The 24,155-nt window shown below is 39.8% G+C and overlaps 1 protein-coding gene across 1 annotated transcript in view; it reads right to left on the bottom strand.

Annotated features, from left to right (window-relative positions):
- Nucleotides 1-24,155, bottom strand: part of LOC150084478 (uncharacterized) — an 804,913-nt gene that overhangs the window by 360,151 nt on the left and 420,607 nt on the right. The gene's annotated exons all lie outside the window — the stretch shown is intronic.

The following is a 24,155-nucleotide window of genomic DNA, read 5'->3' as shown; positions in this document are numbered from 1 at the left end:
AGTGAAAAAAGCCTATTAAAGTTCCACGAGTCATCAACAGGATTTGAACCCGGGCCTTTTCCACATGGGTGGGGAGGATGGTGATGATACCACTGTGCTAACCACACAGACTGAACTTGATATAATAAATAAAATAGAATGGACATAAGCAGAAGTGTATTAAAGGCAGAATATAACATTGGTCCATCAACATGTTTATGATTTTTATGTGCAATTAATGAAATTGCATTCTTAATCTCTCTATTTCTTATTTGGCCTCATTATTTCTGCGTTAAACACATTATAAATAAAACTTGCTAGATAAGGGAAAATTCAAAATAACGGTACATTGAAGGTACTGAATCCCTGCTGTTATTTTGAAAGTCTACTGTAAATGACTGTTTGTGATTTAACCTTATTGAGCCATAAGCAGTACTTCAGGATATAGGTTGAAGGAACGAAATATACTGCAAAAATATTAAAAAAATAAATCTGTATTTCTTAAACAAGAAAAGCCTGCATAAATATTTAACTGTGAAAATTTACTTTGCTACTATTACGATGCTGATGGACTCTTTAATACCTTTGGTGAGTATGGGCAGGCACACCCAGAGTTCTGAGCTGGATGTCATCATTCTTCTCTTTCTTGGTGATTCCTCTCTCTCTCTCTCTCAGGGTAACTTGGGAACTTTTTTATTTGGCTGGTGCAGCATAACCCGCAGTCTTCCTTGCACCATATGGCTAATAATAATAAAAATAATAATAAACAGACGAGCCACCTGGATCGAACTAGAACGCAAGAAAACCAAGGATGTACAAGAAATGAGAGGGTGGGAGGTTCAGGAAGAAAAAGTAATACAGACGATCAAGAACTCTCACAACTGGCAAACTCCAAGAATAAATAACGTCCACAACTACTGGTAGAAGAAGCTCACTTGCACACATAAGCACCTGGCAGAGCAGTTCACCTGAATGATAACACACATAGACATAATCTCCAAGTTTCTCACTCAAGGAATCATGTATCTGAAGCCTAAGGACGAAGATACAAGAAAATTGGTGAAATATAGGCCAATCACCTGCCTCCCAACAATGTACAAGAACCTGACCAGCTGCATAACCAGGAAGACATCAGACCACTTGGAGAGTCAGAAAATAATGGCCGAACAGCAGAAAGGATGCAAGTGGCTGAGCAAAGGATGAAAGGAGCAATTAACCATAGATGCCGCAGTTATGGATGATGCCTACAAGAAGCGCTGCAAAATGTACACAGATTACATCGATTACTGCAGGGCCTTTGACTCCATGCCTCATAGCTGTCAGAGGCTAATAGAGGAACTGAACATCAAAAAAGTCAATTCGATAGTGACAAACATCCTAGGAGAAATGATGGCGAACTGGAGTACCACCATTAAGGTTGAAAACATCACAACCAGGCCAATCTCCATCAGGAGAGGAATCTTTCAGGGACATGCCCTGAGCCCATTGGTTCTGTCTAGCACTCAACCTGCTATCCACCATGCTCAACAGTAGCAAGTACGGATATGACCTCAAAGAAGGAAGGAAGAACCTGTACACCCTCAACCACCTGATGTACATGGATAACATCAAGCTCTATGCGGGAACAGAGAAGCACCTCCAGCAACTACTCAAAGAATTCAGCAATGATTTTAGGATGGAATATAGTCTAGACAAATGCAAGGCCCACGGATTGCACCAGGGAGAATTAGTCAACCGAAACTACGAGCTGCAGACTGATAAAGAGATCGAAGCCATGGCAGAGGGAGAGGCCTAAAAATACTTGGAAGCCTGCTGAAAGCAAAGCTGAACAGAGGGAACACAGTTAAAGCCATAAACACCTATGCAGTCTCAGTGCTAACATACTCCTTCGGGATCATAGATTGGACTAGTAGTAGTAGTAGTAGTAGTGGCATGTGATGCAAGAAAGCAAGTGTGTGAGCTTATGCAGCATCAGCCAAAAAAAAAAAAAAAAATCACACCATTCCCTCCAAATGCCTGTCCAGTTCCTCCTTAAATTTATTCAACCTATCAACTTCCACAACGAGAGATGGAAGTTTGTTCCAGCAATTAACCACCCGCTGGCTAAAGGCAAATTTCAGCACATCTATTCTACATCTGTCTTTTCTTAATTTGAATTTATGCCCCCTTAGGTTCGTAATCTGAACAAGTGGAAGGATCCCAATAGAATTCAGCGTGCTCAACCCATTCATGGCCTTATAGACTTCAATTAGATCACCGTGCAGGTGCCTAGTCTCCAGCCACTGCAATTTGTAGAACTTAAGCCTCTCTTGGTAAGAGGATCCCTTCATTCCCCTCACCAATCTTGATGCCCTTCTCTGTACACGCTCAAGTAAATCTACATCCTTCCTAAAATGAGGCCACCAGACCTGTACGCAGTACTCAAGGCATGGCCTGACCATTGCCTTATACAGAGGGACAATCACCTCCTTCTCCCTGCTAGCAAAATTCCTATATATCATTGACAAAACCCCATGACCTGCCCTGGCAGCCTGTCTGCATTGCTCAGAAAACTTCATATCTGACTGCACAATTACTCCCAGGTCTTTTTCATTTTCTACCACCTTAAATGTACCACACAGTTGTTACGTTTCTCTGGGGTTACTTTTACCCATATGCAGTACTTTGCATTTGTCAAGGTTAAACTTCAGTTGCCACTTCTTAGCCCATCTCCCCAAATTATCTAGATCCTGTTGCAGTAGCACACTGCAACAGGACTAACATCCACCTGGAGGATAACATGAGAAAGACTAGGACAATGATGACCAAGAGCCACCAACATCACCCGAAATCTGCCATGGAGAGACTGACAATTGCCTGGGAAGAAGGAGGTTATTGTTATTTAGTTTTTAGGAGCATTAGCAACTAAGGCCATATTGCTCCGGGGATATGTGGTGGTCACGGGCTCGAGCCCCAGTCTAATGAAGAAGCATGTGCTACACACTGATGCTCCTGGCCACCTAGCTATGGAACTGCGGAAGGAGGAGGAGGAAGGGGCCTGATAGACCTCATGAGCAAGAGAAGACAGCAATAGTTAACCCGAAGGATTACTTCCAGAAACACACAGCAGCACTCCCCTAGACTATAAGGAAGGTAGATAAGCAATATACCTTACTCAACCTAAGTGAGGAGCTCCCAACCATGAGGTACAAACAAAGCTAGAAAGATGGGCAGAGAAGACACTCCAGGGCAGACATTAAAATGATCTCCATCAAGATCACATAGATAAAATTGCTTCTAATGCATGGCTCACAAGCAGGACGCTCTTCCCCGAGACTGAAGGATTCCTGCTCGGCATCCAAGGTAATCAACACCAGGAACTATAGAAAATACATCGCCAAAGAGCCCGGAGTGTTCGATGACACATGTCGATGAAGCCACCTGGCCTCAGAAACAATCCAACACATCACAGCAGGATGCAAGGTGATCACCCAGACTGAGTACATTCACAAACATGATCAGGTAGCCAGGATAATACATCAGAAGCTAGAAAGGAAATACCAGTTGCCGAAGAAAGTGTACCATACTACAAGTACAAACCCCCAGGCAGTACTAGAGACCCCAACTCACAAGCTGTACTGGGACTGAACCATAATAACAGATAGGATAATCCCGCACAACAGATCGGACATAACCCTTGTGGACAAGAAGGAAAAGGCTACCCATCTGACTGACATAGTAGTACCTAACACTGGCAACCTGCAGAAAACCCATGGGGCAAAAATCAGGAAGTTAACTATATAATATTGATGTAAATACACCATAGTTAACCCATAAATTTGAACTACATAAGTAGTATAGAAGGCATCGTTTTAATTGTATCTCATAAAAAATGAATAGCAAGTGCTTAAAAAATGGTACTCACCTTGTATAAATCTGCAATAAATTTATTGGTAGATGGTGATTAAATTTGAGTTGGAAGGTGCATTAAAAAAGAAGAACTAAGGCAGAGAATGAGGTGAAAATATTTTAAACAGATTTTAAGATGAGCGCAAGGAAGTAGAAGTGCAGATCTCCAATCCTTGGTTGTCGTAAAGAGGATAAAGGGCATAAGTGAAAAAAAGAACAGTGATGCCAATAGTCGTTACGAGGGACTTTCATTGAATAGAACATCAGTTGGCAAATGGGAGAGAAGTGAGCGCGTGTTGTATTTAAAGTTTATCTATACTCTCGTGATGCTCTTTTTGACATGTGGGAACGTTAGGAGTGAGAGGTTCCAAGCCGGTGAGAGGTTGAAGGGAAGTTTAGCATTAATAATATTGAGATCGAAATGGTGTCGGTGCCATTCAATGTTGAGGGCTTCATATTGAAGAATTCTGTAGCTTGATCTAAGTTTAATAATGGTGATGGCAGAGACGACAAGGGGGGGGGGGTGGTAGTGTGTTTTAGTGTGGATTGTTAACTCAGTGCAGGATTGACCTGTCCTGAAACTGTTGAAGTGGTGGTATGCACGGGTGTTGGAAGTTGTGGAGGAACCGAATTTAGTGGTAGTGCTGCCGATGTAACAGGTGTTGCAGTTTGGTTGGCATTTTATGTGATATATTATATTATTGAGATCGTTGGGGGAATATTTGTGTGTATCTTTATAAGAATTAAACAGAGAACCTAGTTTATTGTAAGTAGAGAAAGTGAGGGAAATATCAGTATCTTTGAATATACATCGGAATTGTGCTGTGAGTTCACTATGATAAGGGAGAACTATGCGAGTGTTTGTCTTGATACTGTGTCTAGTGGTGTTCATTAATACTGTTTTTAACGGTGGATATTGTATGTTGGATGAGTTGATGGGGTAGCTCCTGGCTATGAATTTATCAGTAAGGTATTGAAGTTCATTATGTAGATCGTTTTGTGAGGAGCTGAATTTGATAGCTTTGCAGATTTGGTTGTGTAGGACAGTTTTTTTTTTTTGGCACTAATGGGATGATGTGAAGTGAAATGTAGATATTTACCGGTGTTCATGTCTTTCCTAAAAATCTTTGTATTTAAATTTGTGCCTGTTGTATAAATAGTGAGATTAAGAAAATTGATCTGGTTGTTCATTTCGATTTCAAGGGTAAGGTTTAGCCTGTCATGTATTGAATTAAATTTTAAAAAGAGATTGTCTATGGTTGATCTGTTGCGTATTATTAGGATATCGTTGGTGTGGGGTGTGTATAATTTAATTTCAGGAGGGAAAGGTTGTAAAATTTGATTTTCAATAGTAGCAAGATAAATTTTAGAAAGGAGGGCAGAAATGCCTAAACTCATTGGTAAACCGAATGTTTGTTGATAAATTTTATTATTAAATCTAAAATATTTAGCTTCTAATAAAAGAGTGGTGAGTTCAAGGCTGTGATCAACTGAAAGAGAGGTACGTTTCGTTAAAGTGTCATTTGCTGTTAGAAATATGCGTAATGCTTTTAGGGTGAATGGAATATGAACATTAGTGTATAGGGAAATGACGTCATATCTCGACGTCAAACTTGACCAACATCCCAATAAGTGGCGACTTATACACCAGTCTAACAGGATAATAAATTATAAACTCACATCTCTCCCTAACATAAAAAAACAACTCTCAGATTTACAAATACTAAGCAAAACCCCAAATGTCATCATCCAAAAAGCTGACAAAGGAGACACGATTGTTATCCTGGACAAGAGCACCTTCTGAAATTTATCTTGGTACTACTGAAAATCAAATTTTACAACCTTTCCCTCCTGAAATTAAATTATACACACGCCACGCCAACGATATCCTAATAATACGCAACAGATCAACCATAGACAATCTCTTTTTAAAATTTAATTCAATACATAACAGGCTAAACCTTACCCTTGAAATCGAAATGAACAACCAGATCAATTTTCTTAATCTCACTATTTATACAACAGGCACAAATTTAAATACAAAGATTTTTAGGAACAACACGCACACGGGTAAATATCTACATTTCACTTCACATCATCCCATTAGTAGCAAAAAAAAAAAAAAAAAAAAAAAAAAAGCTGTCCTACACAACCAAATCTGCAACGCTATCAAATTCAGCTCCTCACAAAACGATCTACATAATGAACTTCAATACCTTATTGATAAATTCATAGCCAGGAGCTATCCCCCTCAACTCATCCAACATACAAAATCCACCGTTAAAAACAGTATTAATAACCCCACTAGACACAGTATCAAGACAAACACTCGCATAGTTCAACCTTATCATAGTGAACTCGCAGCACAATTCCGACGTATATTCAAAGATACTGATATTTTCCTCAGTTTCTCTACTTACAATAAACTAGGTTCTCTATTTAATTATTATAAAGATACACACAAATATTCCGCCAACGATCTCAAATAATATACAGTAATATATCGCATAAAATGCCAACCAAACTGCAACACCTGTTACATCGGCAGCACTACCACCAAATTCGGTTCCTCCACAACTTCCAACACCCACGCATACTACCACTTCAACAGTTTCAGGACAGGTCAATCCTGCACTGAGTTAACAATCCACGCTAAAACCCACAACCACATCCCCCTTGTCGACTCTGCCATCACCATTATTAAACTTAGATCGAGCTACAGAATTCTTCAATATGAAGCCCTCACCATTGAATGGCACTGACACCATTCCGATCTCAATATTATTAACATTAAACTTCCCTTCAACCTCTCACCGGCTTAGAACCTCTTACTCCTAACGTTCCCACATGTCAAAAAGAGCATCACGAGAGTATAGATAAACTTTAAATACAACACGCGCTCACTTCTCTCCCATTTGCCAACTGATGATGTTCTATTCAACGAAAGTCCCTTGTAACGACTATTGGCATCACCATTCTTTTTTTCACTTATGTCCTTTATCCTCTTTATGACAAACAAGGATTGGAGATCTGTACTTCTACTTCCTTGCGCTCATCTTAAAATCTGTTTAAAATATTTTTACCTCATTCTCCGCCCTAGTCCTTTTTTAATGCACCTTCCAACCTAAATTTAATCACCATCTACCAATAAATTTATTGCAGATTTATACTGTTATTTGGTTTTTTTAGGAGCATTAGCAACTAAGGCCATATTGCTTCGGGGATATGCGGTGGTCATTCCCTGACCTTTCCGCATCCTCCATATTTGGTGGGTACGGGCTCGAACCCCAGTCTAATCAAGAAGTGTGTGTTATGCACTGCTGCTCCTGCCCACCTGGCTGCGGAGGCGCCGCAGATTTATACAAGGTGAGTACCACTTTTTAAGCACTTGCTATTCATTTTTTAGTCAGATTTATTACGGTATTATAAGATTACTATAATTTCATTATTGTATCTCATATTGTGGTTGCCTTCACAATGAGATAGCGGTACTGCACTAGTTCAAATAAATAACACTTGTCTAGTAGAGAAGACTACTGTTATTTATTTTCAGAGGATACCACCACCCAGACAATCGTTTCAAAGCTACTGGGCTTCATCATCAATGGGCGGGCAGGCAGGTACCCTTGTAATGCAACATGCCATCACAGGTGGAAAGTTATATCCACAATATGAGAGATGCCAAAGGGTGTTGGTAAAAATGTAATTTGAAAATGAAATGCACAAGGCATGATTCTTATGGGGTTTGGTATTTAACTATATAATATTGGTGTAAATACATCATAGTTAACCCATAAATTTGAAATACATAAGTAGTATAGAAGGCATCATTTTAATCGTACCTCATATTGTGGTTGCAACTGTGATGGCATGTTGCATTACCAGGTACCTGCCCGCCCACTGATGATGAAGCCCAACAGGCACAAAGCTTTGAAGTGATCATCTGGGTGGTGGTATCCTCTGAAAATAAAATAACAGTAGTCTTTTCTAGTAGAGAAGCATTATTTATTTGAAGTAGTGCAATACCGCTATCTTGTTGTGAAGGCAACCACAATATGAGATACAAATAAAACGATGCCTTCTATACTACTTATGTAGTTCAAATTTATGGGTTAAGTATGATGTATTTACACCAATATTATATAGTTAAACACCAAAACCCACAAGAATTATGCCTTGTGCATTTCATTTCCAAATCAGAAAGTATACGAACAAAGAGATGTGAGATCAAAGAGATGTGGCATATGCAACAAGTAACGACCATCCCGATGATCGTGTCAACCACAGGTATGGTGCCAAAGATCCTACATAACAGCCTAGCAGCAATAGGTCTTCCAGCAAACACCAACAAAGAACTCCAGAAAGTCGAAATCCTGAACACCTGTAGGATAGTCAGATAGTTCCTCAACCAACAGTAACACCAGACATAACAACAACCATCCTGTAGCAATACCCATCACGAGAGGAACCCACAATCAGGCAAAAATAATATAACAGCAATAATAATAATAATATAAACAAGAAGAATAGAGATTTTTTAATTATTATTATTTTTTTTAAATTACATCTAAAAGCTGTGCTACAGTACAATGGGCATCCCCAATGGGCAATACTGTAGATATGAAAGGATACTATGAGAATGTGGAATTTCTTTTAAGAAACTACAGTATGATAAATACATATAACGTATCTGTTGGAGATGTGAGAGTTAAAAGGATCTTTTATGTCTATAATCTGATTATACAAAACATTATTGCTTTTTGCTGAGTGGACAGCTGAGTCAAACCATTATGAAATTAAGATTTAGTCCCCTAAATTCTTTCGCAATACATGAATCTTTTATTGAGAAAGAAAAATGTTTATGTATAAGCCACTAATTGATGAAAGAAAAAATAGTTTTGCCATAGCTCCACATAAGTTATTTCTTCATTATAATGAAGAAATTAAAAAAAGCTATGGGCAGAATTGGAGATAGATTTCAATATTAAAAACAAAATGTTCTACCATTAGTGATACCTAACTTGAAGGTGTATTTGTTGTTTGCAGATTAGCATCAAAATTTTTATTGTCATGGGATTTTTTGGCACAAGGGCTACTTAGACCATACTGCACCAACTGAAGTAACTAAGGCTACATGTGGTGGCTGCTAGGGAAGCAATCAAATGAGCAGTGCAGACGAGCTGCAAGAGTAGCTCATGGTGTCTTGTCAATGATATACAGGAATTTTTCTAGCAGGGATAAGGAGGTGATTATTCCCTTGTATAAGGCAATGGTTAGGTCACATCTTGAGTACTGTATACAGGTCTGGAAGCCTCATTTCAAGAAGGATGTAGAGCTGCTGGAACGGGTACAGAGAAGGGCAACAAGATTAGTGAATGGAACAAAGGGTTGCTCTTACGAAGAAAGGCTTAAGTTTTGCAAATTACAGAGTCTGGAGACTAGGCACCGGCGAGGTGATCTGATAGAGGTGTATAAGGCTTTGAATGGTTTGAGCATGCTCAATGCCAATGGGATTCTTCATCTTGCTCAAAATAATCACATCAGAGGGCATAAATTCAAATTGAGGAAGGACGGATGTCGGATAGATGTGCGGAAATTTGCTTTTGGCCAGCAGGTGGGTGGTTGGTTGGTGGAACCGACTTCCGTCACTTGTTGTTGAAGTTGATAGCCTAAACAAATTTAAGGCTCAACTGGACAGGTATTTCGAACGAATGGAGGGGTGAAATGGGAGTGGTGTGCTTTTTTTTTTTTTTTTTGGCTGATGCTGAATAAGCTTGCTTTCTTGCATCATATGCCTCTACTAATGCTAATAATAAATGCAGTGATAGAGTAAGATTTGTTTCAGACAAAAAAAAAAAAAACAGTTTTTCATCATTAATTATGATAGTAATAGCCACATAGTGCAAGGAAGCTGCACCAGTCGGGGGGGGGGGGGGGGGAGTAGATAAGAAAAATACAAATTAGTTTCCCTCCTCATATAGATCAATTATCCAGTTGACCCTTGAATTTATTCAACAGTCAACCTCAACTATCTGTGAAAGCAACTTGTTCCAGCAATCAACGACTCGCCTGGCAAAAAGAAAACTGCAAGATTCTAGTCTAATTATTACAGTTATTTGAATTTATGCCCCTGAGTTCTGCAATTTTCTAAAACAGTGAAAATTCCACCTTCATTCATTTTACTAACTCCTCTCTGAGCCTAATAAACCTCAATTAGGTCACCTCTGAGGTGCCTCATTGCCAAGCTCTGCAGCCTGCATTATGGTGTCTTTGTTCATATAGGGCAGTCGTTGGACCCTTTCAAGAAGCACAATGTCCTTTTTCAGGTGAGGTTTCCATACCTGTAAAAAGTATTCCAAATGTGGTCTTATAGGTCCCTTATACAGTGGGACTATAACCTCCATATCTCTACAGGATAAGGATCAATAAATCATTGTAGGCCACCATGTGCTTTCCTGGCTACCTGTTTATACTGCTCCGAAAACTTCACATCTGTCCACATACACTCTCATATCCTTTTCTTCTTCTATTGTTTGTAATTCAACCCCAGCAAGTGTATAATTTATTTTCATATTGCTATTCCCCAAGTGTAAGACTTTGCACTTTGCTGCATTAAAACATAGCTGCCACTTTGTGGCCATTCATGCAGCCCATTCAAGTTATAGTGAAGGAGCACTGCCAGGCATTGATCCTTAACTGTTCTACCGAAAATGTCGAAATTGTTTCGTACATACTGCTTATGAGTAACTGTGGCAAAATAGCTTACTAAGGTAGTTAAACATGAGTTTCCTTTAAGAAAACCATGTTGTGTATTATTCAGAATGCCACATCCATCTAAATATCCCTGGACTGTACTCTTCATCACTGTTTCCAAGAATCGGCCTACCTACCATTGAATTCAGACTTCACTGTCTGTGGGTAAAACTGCCATTATGTATTGGTGATACATTGGCTCTTCTCCAATCCAGAGGAATTATTCCAAAGGTGCCCCCGTAATTAACTTCAGTGGTTCGATACATTCCTGGCAGCCTCTGTCAAAATTACTGAGTACATGTCATCTACTCCAGGAAGGGGGAATCTGCTGACGAGACTAAGAGAACTACATGTTTTTTTTGGGAGCCACTCAGTAGAACATAATTTATTGATTTAAAATTATTATTTTCTCTAACTTTAATTTAAATTAAGTAGTGTAGCATTTGTTAGTGATTTCCTCATTAATTTGGTGTATTGTTCCAGATGGGAGACATTTGTCACCCTGTTTAAAAACTGGCTGAATATGACCAAATTTCATGTTCGGAATAAGAAAGTGAAAAGAGGCAACACACAACAGTAATAAGTTCAGGCGTACAGGTTTTGAGAACAGGTAGAGAAATACCATCAGGGCCTGCAGCTTTCTTAGCATCAAGATTCATCAAAATTCTTGTGACATCTTTTAGACAGAGGACCACAGGAGACATTGAATGGAGTATACTCGGCTTGGTGGGAGGTGGTTTACCAAGATCATCAATACATAAGTTGGAAGAAAAATAATATGCTAGCAGGACAGGTTTATCTATGGCTGAAGTGGCAATAGAAACATCAGATTTGGAATGAAGAGGGAATAAAGATGGGAAAAAGTTGGGGTTTAATAGCTTTCGCAAGAGACCAGAATGATTGGCTACCATTAGGACAAGAAGCAAGTTTTCTGCTATTAGATTGTTTGTAAAGCAGCTATCTGATTAATAACTGCTTTACAATCGTTGCCTTTGGTGTAGACATAAAATGAACCTAGAGATTTGGAAACAAGCCAATTATGATATGTAACATTTTTTCTCTTGAACAGCCTTACCACATTTATTGGAAAACCATGGTTTAGATATAGGGCAAGATTTTAAGGTGGAGTGTGGAATAAAGGATTCCATCACTACAAGAATAATTTCACTGACACGATCTGAGGAAATTATCTGTTTTCAATCTGTTTCAGAAATCATAATCTGTTTTCAATCTTCTGATAAGTTGACATCAGAAGATTGGAAACAGTAATCTGAGGAAGGAAATTAAATCGTGCAGATCATCCCATTTTGCATTCTTCTAATGCCAAAGAACATGAGGTTGAGAATAGCCATGAGGGAAAGTCTCCATTGGAGAAGAGACCATCAACCAAGTTGTGATCTGAGTTGGCGACAGGACCATTCACCTTTTGACCGTGTACTTAGATGGGTTGTTTGTGAGAAAAAGATCAAATGTGTTAGCTGTGTGTTAGAATAATCTGGTATTCTGATAGGTAAATGAACAATCTGTGCAAGGTCATTAGTAATTGCAAAAGCCTCAGTATCTTAACCAGCCGGGTCCATGTAAAATGGAAGCCAGCTGGAGTTGAGAACATTACAATGACCAAAGGAAATTACTTCACTGCTAAGAAAGTTGAGTTTCAAAGAGAGGAAGTCAAAGAATTCCAAGTGACTAGTGGAGTTGGAAGAACGATTATTACTATTATAATCAACCATATGGTGCAAGGAAGACAGGCTTTTGACAGCCGAAAAAAAAAAAAAAAAAAAAAAAATCCGAGTTAACCCGAGAGAGAGAGAGACTCAGTAGAAGAAGGAAATCAAAAAGAAAGAGAAGAATGATGACATCCAGCTCAGGATCTGGGTGTGCCAAGCTCGTACTCACCAGATGAGAGTCCCTGGGGTTAAGGTGCCTCCGTAGCCAGGTGGGCAAGAGCAGCAGTGCATAGTACACGCTTCTTGATTAGACCGGGATTCGAGCCCGTGACCACCAAGTACGGTGGATGTGGAAAGGTCAGGGAATGACCACCGCATATCCCTGGAGCAATATGGCCTTAGTTGCTAATGCTCCTAAAAACCAAATAACAACAACAACCTGGGGTTAAATTTGACACAATGTGATATACAGATTTTAAGCCAGAGAAGATCAAAAAGAGATTCCAAATTGGAGAGAAAGGAATCACACAGAGAATAATTTGGACAACTGAGATGAGCAGTGGTTGAATCAACCGATAACTGGGATTCTCTCTGAAAGGGGTTTGGCAGAATGTAAGTGTAAATGGGCATCATGAGACCACGTACATTCGTGAAATGAATGAGGAAGTGTTTGGGAGATTTTGATCCCCAGCTCCTTAACATAACAATGCCTCAACAATGTCCTCCCCGCATGAACACAACTAAGACCCCCTCCAGTCACTATCTGGCAGAGTAGAGGCAGTGAGATTACACACTAGCAAAGACAGAAGCCTTCGACAGAGTTACAAACAGGTTCGGTCTGGTGGACTATCTAGTGGCCAGCCCACAAACTCCATTTTAGAGCTGTATCTTCAAAGTGTAAGGGATTGGAACTTGCTATGATGTCATCATTAACTCAAAAGACATCAATCATATTGCATGATGGAAGAAATCACAGAGGGTTTGTTGGAGCTCTGCTCATGAAACTAAGCCCCTTCCCCCACCCTGTGTGGCCCTACCCACCTTTCACTTAGTGGATCACCCCACACCCACTTTCAACTTCCACCCTCTGGACCAGGATGGGTGTCCTGTACTAGGGGTCCCCTTACTATCTCCCCTTTCAAATCAGGCAGGTGAATCAACTACTGCCCCTCTCTGTTCTCTACCCCTATTATCTCCTACCCTCTTTCCATCTGCCCATTCCCTCCTTTCCAATAAAAAAAAAAAAAAAAAAAAAAAAAAAAAATCGGTTCTCCTTGGATGCCTAGGCTACCCCAGGATTCGCCATGCCAGAGCTCTCTAGTCTCCTAATGTGATCTGGCCCGCTTCCCCTGGGTAGTGATAGTGGCTATCCACAGACCCCCAGGCTAAGTGGCCAGAAGACCAACACAATCCACACTAATACTTCACAAAACACACACTAATGCACACGTTATGCACAGTATTGTATTCTACATAGAATAAAAACACAGTGCCGCCAGACAAAAATCTCTATGGTGTCTTATAACCAGATTTACTAACAGTCCCACCATCATGAAGGTGCAAGCAGAATTTTTGGCTGTCATAGATTGACCGGACTTTACTGAATTAAGATCCACTTGACTTGAGTGTTGCCCAAATATCAGTTCCATCAGTGTTTAGACTCCCAGGTAGCAAGCACAGCTTGGAATATCTGAGAGAATATCTGCAACACCCTTAAATATGAAGTTTTCAGAGCAGTGTAGACAGACTGCCAGAGCAATTCATGGGGTCTTGTCAATGATATACAGGAACTTTACTAGCAGGAATAAGGAGGTGATTATCCCTTTGTATAAAGCAATGGTCGGGCCACATCTTGAGTAATGCATACAAAGTCTCATTTTACAAAGGATGTAGAGCTGATGGAATGAGTATAGAGAAGGGAAAGATTTGTGGGGGAAACAAAGGGGTGCTCTTACCAAGAAAGGCTTAAGTTTGCAAACAGCAGCATCTGGAGACTAGGCACCTGTGTGGTGATCTGATTGAGGTGTATAAGGTTTTGATTGGTTTTCACAAGCTCAATACTGACGGGATTCTGCTTCTTGTTCAGATTATGCAATTGAGGGGGCGATAAATTGAAACTGAGGAAAGACAATTGCAGAATAGATGTGTGCAAATTTGCTGTTAGCCAGTGAGTGGTTTATTGCTGGAACAAATTTCCATTTGTCATTGTGGAAGTTGAGGCAAATGTTGTATAAGCTTGTTTTCTTGCATCATATTCCACTACCAATGCTAATGCCTTACTTGGCTTCATTCTGAAAAGTTTTTCTAATAAAGAGTCATCTGTAATTTCAAAATCTCTAAATTGCTATAAGTCAGCCTCACTTGCACAGCCTCCTCGAAGTATGACAGGCCTTTCTTAAGTAAAGACAGATGCAAAGCCTGTTAAATTCATCTGCAACATCAGCTTGGTTGTCTAAGACTTTCCCACTCCTAGCACACAAGGGTCCAATTTGATTCACTTTTTTATTACTTGTATTCGCATACATGAAAAATTTCTTGTCCCTACTCTTTGCTCTCTTAGCCAGTGCTTTCTCATATGCAGCTTTGGCCTCTCTAAAATTGCGTGTGATACTATTATGAATCACCTTGTACCTGTTGTAGTCTTCAGTACTTTTCTTCTCTCTGTAACATGTTATCTTTTTCTTGTTCTATTTGACAGGCCAGCTCTACATTCATCCATTTCAGCATCCTCCTCATGCAATATTTTCATAATGTTATGCATGTTAACAGGAGAGATTGCTTCTACAGGGATGGGATACACTTAAATAGAAAGGGTGCAAGAATATTTGCTGATGCTATCGAGCCAGTGTTAGGTGGGTCGGAAAACTGATAGCTTGGGGGGAGACAAAGACGAATAGATTAACAGTAGCCACTGGCAGAGGTGAAAGAGATTCTTGCACTGCTTCTATTGGAATGAGCAGAAGCCTGAAAAACAAGATGCAGGATATTTCAGAGACTGCTGGGAGTCATTGCGGTACAAGTAAACACATGGGTTGTGTTAGGGTAGATAAGAATAGAAATAGGTGCATGTATACTTGCGTGTACACCAATGCTAGGAGTTTAGTAAATAAATTTGATGAATCTGAGGTATTGCTCAAAACATCAAAGGCAGATATTGTTGGGATATCAGAGACGTGGTGTCACACAGATATAAGGAATGCAGAACTGGAATTTGGGGAGTACAACGTCTACAGAGAGGAAAGACTCGATAGGAAGGGAGGACGGGTTATGCTATTAGTTAAGAAATACATAAAATCCAAGGAAGTGAAGCCAGTGGACATCGCTGGACAGTGCAGTGTCGAGTCAGTTTGGTGTGACATAAGCATTCAGAGATCAAAATTGAGAGTAGGAGTGTGCTATAGGCCTAATGACTCTGATGAGTATAATAAGAAAATGTACAGGGAAATAGAGCGGGCCAGTAAATCTGAGAGTCTTATAATGGGAGATTTTAATTTCCCAGATATTGACTGGAATTTGGGGGCTGGTCACTCACACACTAGCAAGGCTTTTGTGGATTTATTGGATGATTGTTTTCTAAATCAGCATGTTCAGGAGGCAACTAGAGGGAAGAATACTCTTGATTTGATTATCAGCAGTGATTCTTCATGCATTAAGAATCTGAAGATAAATGAATCACTAGGTGGCAGTGATCACAGTGTGCTGAAGTGGGATTTACTCAAAGAGGTAATTACCATTAGGGGTAAAGGGAAGGGTTATTGCTTTCGTAAAGGCGACTACGATGGACTGAGACAGTATTTAAATTCTATACAGTGGGACCAACTGATGATGTTACCAACAGCAAATGCAAAATGGGAAGCATTCAAAGAACTTATCTTGGAAGCTACTAGGCTTTACATACCAACTAAGAAATATTGTTCAAGGTTTAGGCCTAAATGGATGTCAGATGAACTGATGAGGCATATGGCAGAGAAGAAACATGCATGGGATACATACAAATTAACACATGACACAGAAGCCTGTGATAGATATAAGTTGATCTGTAACCAAGTTACAAAGGAAGTTAGGCAGGCAAAGGCAGATTACGAGAAATCTTTGGCAAGGGATGCAAAGAAAAACAGCAAAGAGTTCTTTACTTATGTAAACTCTAGAAGGAAGGGGATGAATCAGATTGGTCCACTTGATATCGATGGGTGAACTGTTGATGATCCTGCTCAGGTAGCTAACAAACTAAAGGAATATTTTGCATCGACATTCACACATGAGGAGTTATTTAGCGAGGGGAAAGCCAGAGGTGTATTCAACTCTAGCAGTAAGCTAGAGAATCTTGTAATAACTAAGAGTAAAGTGGAGGAGAAATTGTTGAAGATAAACACAAGAAAGGCACCCAGGGTGGATGGAATCTATCCAGTTATATTAAAGGAGGCAGCAAAGGAAGTAAGCAAACCCTTAGCCATAATTATGAGAGCTTCCTTGCGCTCAAGGGAGGTACCCACAGACTGGAGATGTGCAAATGTCACCCCAATTCACAAAGGAGGATCAAAGGCTGACACAAGTAATTATAGACCTGTTAGTTTAACTTCTGTTCCGGGAAAATTAATGGAGGCACTAGTTAAATAAGCACTGCAGGATCATTTAGACAAGACTTCAGCTACAGCTCGGACACAGCATGGTTTTGTTATATAAAAAAAAACCCACTTCACCCCTCTGTTCGTTCAAAATACCTGTCCAGCTGAGCCTTAAACACAGTACCAACCACCCGCTGGCTAAAGGCAAATTTCCGCACGTCCATCCTACATCTGTCTTTCCTCAATTTGAATTTATGCCCTCTCAGGTGATTATTCTGAGCTAGAGGAAGAATCCTATCAGCATTGAGCATGCTCAAACCATTCAAGGCTTTATACACCTCTATCAGATCACCTCGCTGGTGCCTAGTCTCCAGACACTGTAATTTGCAAAACTTAAGCCTTTCTTCGTAAGAGCACCCCTTTGTTCCATTCACTAATCTTGTTGCCCTTCTCTATACTCGTTCCAGCAGCTCTACATCCTTCTTGAAATGAGGCCTCCAGACCTGTATACAGTACTCTAGGTGTGGCCTGACCATTGCCTTATACAAGGGAATAATCACCTCCTTATCCCTGCTGGAAAAATTCCTGTATATCATTGACAATACTCCATGAGCTACTCTTGCAGTCCGTCTGCACTGCTCAGAGAACTTCATATCTGCCTGCACAACCACCCCCAAGTCCCTTTCATTCTCTACCACTGTCAGTGTAGTACCATAGAGTTGATACGTTGCTCTGGGGTTGCTGTTTCCCATGTGTAGTACTTTACATTTGTCAATGTTAAACTTCATTTGCCACCTCTCAGCCCATCTGCTCTACCTTTCCAGATCCTGTTGCAGCAGCATAGTGTCAGTAGTGTCCTTGACAACCCTGCCAACCTTTGTATCGTCTGCAAACTTGGACATTAAGCTTGATATACCATCATCAATATCATTTATAAATACAGAAAACAACAATGGACCCAACACTGAGCCCTGAGGGACTCCACTAATAACATTAGTCCACGATGAGCAGTGTCCATTGATTACCACTCTCTGTCTTCTCCCCCTCAACCACCCCTTTATCCATAGCAGCAATTTGCCTCCAATGTCACTCTGCTCCAATTTGTGTAGCAGTCTTCCATGTGCAACAGTATCAAAAGCCTTTCTAAGATCCAAGTATATAATATCAAAGCTATTCCCTGCATCCAGTTCTTTTTTGACTGCATCATAGTATCCAATCAAATTGGTCAGGCAGTCATCCAATCAAAGTGCATACTTTCAAACAGAAAGGTATGCACTTTACTAATCTTATCTGGAACCTGAAGCATTGGTGCATCACTTTACACGAATCGTTGATATTATTGAAAGGATTCCCTCACAAGCTCCAATGTGGAGCTTGTCAGGGAATTACATTTATGTCTAGGCAAGCAGTCATTTCTGCAGTGACCCAAATATTTCTCGTATTTCAGTTCTCGTTCCTGGTCCCAAAGGAACTAGTCGTTGTAGGTGACTCTATTGGCAGGGAAACAGGGAACCTATTGTGCAAAAAGAATTGGTGGAACAGGACCAGGGTATGTCTCCAAGGTGCAACAGTTGATGACGCTGTAGAACAGATATAATCTTTTAAGCAAAAAAGGGGATATTGTTGTACACGTTGGCACTAATGATATTAAGAGTAGGAGACCGGCAGAATTACTTAACAAGTACAGGTCACTGTTGAAAAAAAAGCTGCGAATTAGGGTTGAATTTGAAAGTGTCTGCAATTCTGCGCAGACACGATTGCAAGGAGTATATGATGAGAGCCTTATTGATCAATTTGGTCCTGGAGAGACTGTGAAATACTCAAGGGGGCAGATTTTTCTCAGCCAGCTCTCTGCTTGTTAATAAGAGAGACTGCTTCTAAAGGGATGGAATACACTTAAATAGAAAGGTTAAAGAATATTTACTGATGCTATCGAGGCAGTGTTGGGTGAGTCGGAAAAATAATAGCTTGAAGGGATACACAGATTAATAGAATAACAGTAGCCAATGGCAGAGGTGAAAGTGATTCTTGCACTGATCTATTGGAATGAGCAGCAGTCTGAAAAACAAGATGCAGCAGATTTCAGAGACTACCTGGAGTCATTGCAGTATAAGTAAACACATGGGCTGTGCTAGCGTAGCTAAGAATAGAAACAAATGCATGTATACTAGTGTGTACACCAATGATAGGAGTTTGGTAAATAAATTTGCTGAAGTTGAGGTGTTGATCAAAACATCAAAGGCAGATAATGTTGGGATATCAGAGATGTGTCGTCACACAAATATAAGCAATGCAGAAATGGAATTTGGGGAGTACTATGTGTACAGGAAGGATAGACAGGGTAGGAAGGGAGGAGGCGTTATGCAATTAGTTAAGAAACATAAAATCCAAGGAAGTACAGGCAGTCGACATGGCTGGATAGTGTAGTGGCAGTGCAAGGCTGGACAGCATGTCGAAGCAGTTTGGTGTGATATAAACACTGGGAAATCAAAATTGAGAGTAGGAGTGTGTTATAGGCCTAATGACTATGATGAGTATAATAAAGAATTGTACAGGGAAATAGAGAGGGCCAGTAAATCAGAGAGCATTATAAAGGGGGATTTTAATTCCCCAGATATTAACTGGAATTTGTGGCTTGGTCACACACACTAGCAAGGCTTTTGTGGATTTATTGGATGATTGTTTTCAACAGCAGCATGTTCGGGAGGCAACTAGAGGGAGTAACATTCTTGATCTGATTATCAATAGTGATTCTTCATGCATTAAGGATCTGCAGATAAAGGAAACCATTAGGTCGCAGTGATCACAATGTTCTGAAGTGGGATTTAATCAAAGAGGTAACTACCATCAGGGGTTTCTGCTTTCGTAAAGGCAACTATGGAGGTCTGAGACAGTATTTAAATTCAATATGGTGGGACCAACTGATGATGTTACCAACAGCAAATTCAAAATGAGAAGCATTCAAAGAATTAATGTTGGAACTACTAGGCTTTGAATACCAACTAAGAAATTATTGTTCAAGGTTTAGGCCTAAATGGATGTCAGATGAACTAACGAGACATGAGGCAGAGAATAAAAATTCATGTGATACATATAAATTGACAGATGACACAGAAGACTGATAAATCTTTGGCAAAGGATGCAAAAGAACAGTAAAGAGATCTTTCTTTATGTAAATTCTTGAAGGAAGGGGATAAATCAGATTGGTCCATTGGATGTAGATAAGCATTCGCATCTACATTCACACATTAGGAGTTATCCATGGAGGGGAATGCCAAAGGTGAATTAAACTCTGGCAGTGAGCTAGATGATTTTGTAATAACTGAGAGGAAAGTGGAGGAGAAATTGTTGAAGATAAACATAAGAATGGCACTTGGGGTGGACGGGATCTATCCTTTTATATTAAAGGAGGTAGCAAAGGAAGTAAGCAAACGCTTAGCCATAATTATGAGAGCTTCTTTGAACTCAGGGGAGGTACCCATTGACTGGAGATGTGCAAATGTGACCCAAATTCACAAAGGAGGATCAAAGGGCGACACAAGTAATTACAGACCTGTTAGTTTAAATTCTGTTCCAGGGAAATTAATGGAGGCACTGGTTAAAGAAGCACTGCATAGTATCCAATCAAATTGGTCAGACTTGTCTGACCAATTTGATTGGATACTATGCAGTGCTTGGATACTATGATGTGGTCACAAAGGAACTGGATGCAAAGAATAATTTTTATATCATATATTTGGATCTTAGAAAGGCTTTTGATACTGTTGCACATGGAAGACTGCTGCACAAATTGGAGCAGTATAGCATTAGAATTAGTTAAGGCATATGATGTAAGAAAGCAAGCATCATCACCCAAAAAAAAAAAAAGAAAAAAACTTCCCATTTCACCCATCCAGCAACTCCAAATATTTGTTTACTTCAGCTTTAAATATATTTAAGCTATCAACTTCCACAACAACAAATGGAAGTCTATTCCAGCAATCAGCTACCCGCTGGCTAAGTGCAAACTTCCACACATCTATTCTACGACTGCCTGTCCCCAATTTGAAACTATGTCCCCTCAGGTTCTTAAGATGAGCAAACAGAAGAATTCCATCAGCTTTGAGCCTCCTCAAATCATTCAAGGACTTATACACCTCGATCAGATTACCTCACAGGTTCCTAGTCTAGATGCTTCAACTTGTAGAATTTAAGCCTGTCTTCATAAGCGCACCTCTTTGTTCCTCTCACTAATCTTCTTGCCCTTCTCTGTACTCGTTCTAGCAACTTTACATCTTTCCTAAAATGAGGCCTCCAGAACTGCATACAGTACTCAAAGCGTGGCCTGACCATTTCTTATACAAAGTGATAATAAATTAATTGTCTCTACTATCAAAATTGTTATATATCATTGACAAAATTCCATGACCTGCACTGGCAGCCCGTCTGCACTCCTCTGAGAATTTCAAATCTTACTGCACAATGTCTTTTTAATCCTCCACCTACCTGAGTGCAGTACCACAAAGTTGGTGCATTTTTCTTCGGTTACTGCTTCATATATGGAGTACTTTGCATTTTTCAATGTTAAAACTTCACTTCTCAACCCATTTGTCTAACTTTTCAAGAACCTGTTGTAGTAGCATACTTGTCTTTACTGTCATTAACAATTCTACCAACATTCGTATCATCTGTAAACTTAGACAATAAGCCTGATATACCTCCAACGATATCATTGATAAATATAAAAAACAACATTGGGCCAAGCATCAAACCCTGGAACACTCTGCTAATAACATTAGCCCACGTAGAGCAGTGTCCATTTATTACCACTCTCTGCCATCTCCCACTCAACCATCCCTTTATCCATTGCAGTAACTTGCTCTTAAGGCCATACCGTTCCAATTTGTCAGCACTCTTTCATGTGCAACAGTATCAAAAGCTTTCCTGAAATCCAAATATATGCTATCAAATTTATTTTTTACATCCAGTTTCTTTGTGACCACATCTTGCTACCAATCAAATTGGTTAGACAAGACTTCCCCTTAAATAACCCATGCTCTGTCTCAGCTATTACTGCTGTCATGTCTACGTGATCTTGTATCATCTCTTTAACCTGTGACTCCATTATTTTCACGGGAACAGAAGTTAAACTAACAGATCTATAATTATTTTTGTAACCCTCTGAATCCTCTTTGTGAATTGGGGATACATTTTCACATCTGCTGTCCATGGGGGACCTCTCCTAACTCTAAGAATGCTCTCATAATTTTGGCTAAGGGTTTGCTTACTTCCCTTTCTGCCTCCTTCATTATAATAGGTGCCTTTTTTATGTTTAACTTCATCAATTTCTCCCTCAATTTGTTCTCAGTTATTAAAAAAGCTTCCTATTAGAGTTTGATAAACTTCTGGCATTCCCCTCCTTAAATATCTCCTCATGTGTGAATGTAGATGCAAAATACTCATTCAGTTTATCAGCTACTTGAGCAGGATCGTCAACAGTCGAACCATCTATGTTAATTGGACCATTCTGATTTATCCCATTCCATCTAGAGTTTACATAAGTAAAGAACACTTTGCTGTTTTTCTGTGCTTCCTTTGCCAAAGATTTCCTGTAATCTGCCTTCGCCTGCCTAACCTCCTTTGTGACTTGATTTCAGACTAGCTTATATCTGCCATATGCTTCTGTGTCACCTGATATTTTATATACATTACATACATTTTTGTTCTCTACCACGAGCCTCATTAATTCATCTGACATCCATTTAGGCCTAAACCTTGAATGGCATTTCTTAGGCAAAACAAAAAGCCTAGTAGCTTCCAAAATTAAGTTCAACTTAATTTTGGAAGCTACAACAATTAAGTTCATTTAGAATTCAATGTTGTTAACATCATCAGTTGATCCCACTGTACAGAATTTAAAAACTGTCTGTCACCCTTATAAAAGCAAAACACTTCCCTTTAGCCTTAATGGTAGTTACATCTGTAAGTAATACCCACATCAGCACGCTGTTATCACTGTCACCCAATAGTTCCTTTATCTGCAAATTCTTAATGCATGAATAACCACTGCTGATAATCAGATCAAGAGTATTACTCCCTCTGGTTGCCTCTCAAACATGTTGCTGTAGAAAACAGTCATCCAATAAATCCACAAAAGTCCTGCTAGTGTGTGAGTGACCAACCGACAAGTTCCAGTCAATATCTGGAAAGTTAAAATCCCCCATTATAAAACATTCGGATTTACTAGCCCACTATATTTCTCTGCTCATTAAACTCATCAGATTCATTGGTCTATAACACACACCTACTCTAATTGTTCCTTTCCCAGTACTTATGTCACACCAAAGAGACTCAACATTGCATTGTCCACCAACATCAATTGGATGCACTTCCTTAGATTTTATGTGTTTCTTAATAATGCTGAATAAGCTTGCTTTCTTGCATCATATGCCTCTACTAATGCTAATGCACAGCCTAACCCCTCCTCTCTTCCTGTCTTCTCTATCCTTTCTGTGCACATTGTACTCCCCAAATTATAATTCTGCACCGTTTATGTCTGTGTGACACCACGTATCTGATATCCCAACAATATCTGCCTTTGATGACTTGACTAACACTTCAAGCTCATCAAATTTATTAATTATACTCCTAGCATTGGCAAAGATGGAAGTATTCATGCACCTGTTTCTATGCTTAGTCACCCTAAAACAGCCCATATATTTACTTGTTCCACTATGACTCCCAGTTGTCCTCGAAATCTCCATTGCTTTGCTTTCCAGGCTGCTGCTCATTCTAGTGGAAGCAGTCCAAGAATCACTTTTGTCTCTTCCTGTGGCCACTGTTAACCTTTTTATCTCTGCCCCCCTCCCATGCTAGCAGTTTTCCAATGCACCTAAAACTGCCTTGATAGCATCAGCGAATATTCTTGCACCCTTTCTATTTAAGTGTACCCCATTCCTGGAGAAACAGTCTCTTCTGTCAACAAGCACAGTCCAGGCTCAAAAAAAAAAAAATCCCACCCCTTGACCCTTGCATAACCTCTCCACGGCTGAATTGATGTACACGTAGTTCTAACGTGTACAATAATATCACCTTTTGTGCCTTTAAAAGATGATATCTGCTCTACAACACCATCAACATTTGCCTCTTGCAGACATAACCTGGTCATGTTCCACTTATACTTCTTGTATAGTATATTCCTCGTCTCCCCGATAATAGAATCACCAACAATAACTAGTTTCTGTGGGACCAGCACAATCTGCCTTGGAGATTGCCTCTCTGTTGCCTGATGCACAGGAGTGAGCTCTGTCATTGAGCTGGC

The sequence above is a fragment of the Mastigoproctus giganteus genome, chromosome 6, assembly GCF_048544385.1.
Source record: "Mastigoproctus giganteus isolate SK-2022 chromosome 6, ASM4854438v1, whole genome shotgun sequence".
Taxonomy (NCBI): Eukaryota; Metazoa; Arthropoda; class Arachnida; order Uropygi; family Thelyphonidae; genus Mastigoproctus; species Mastigoproctus giganteus.
This window is presented reverse-complemented; position numbering and strand designations above follow the sequence as displayed.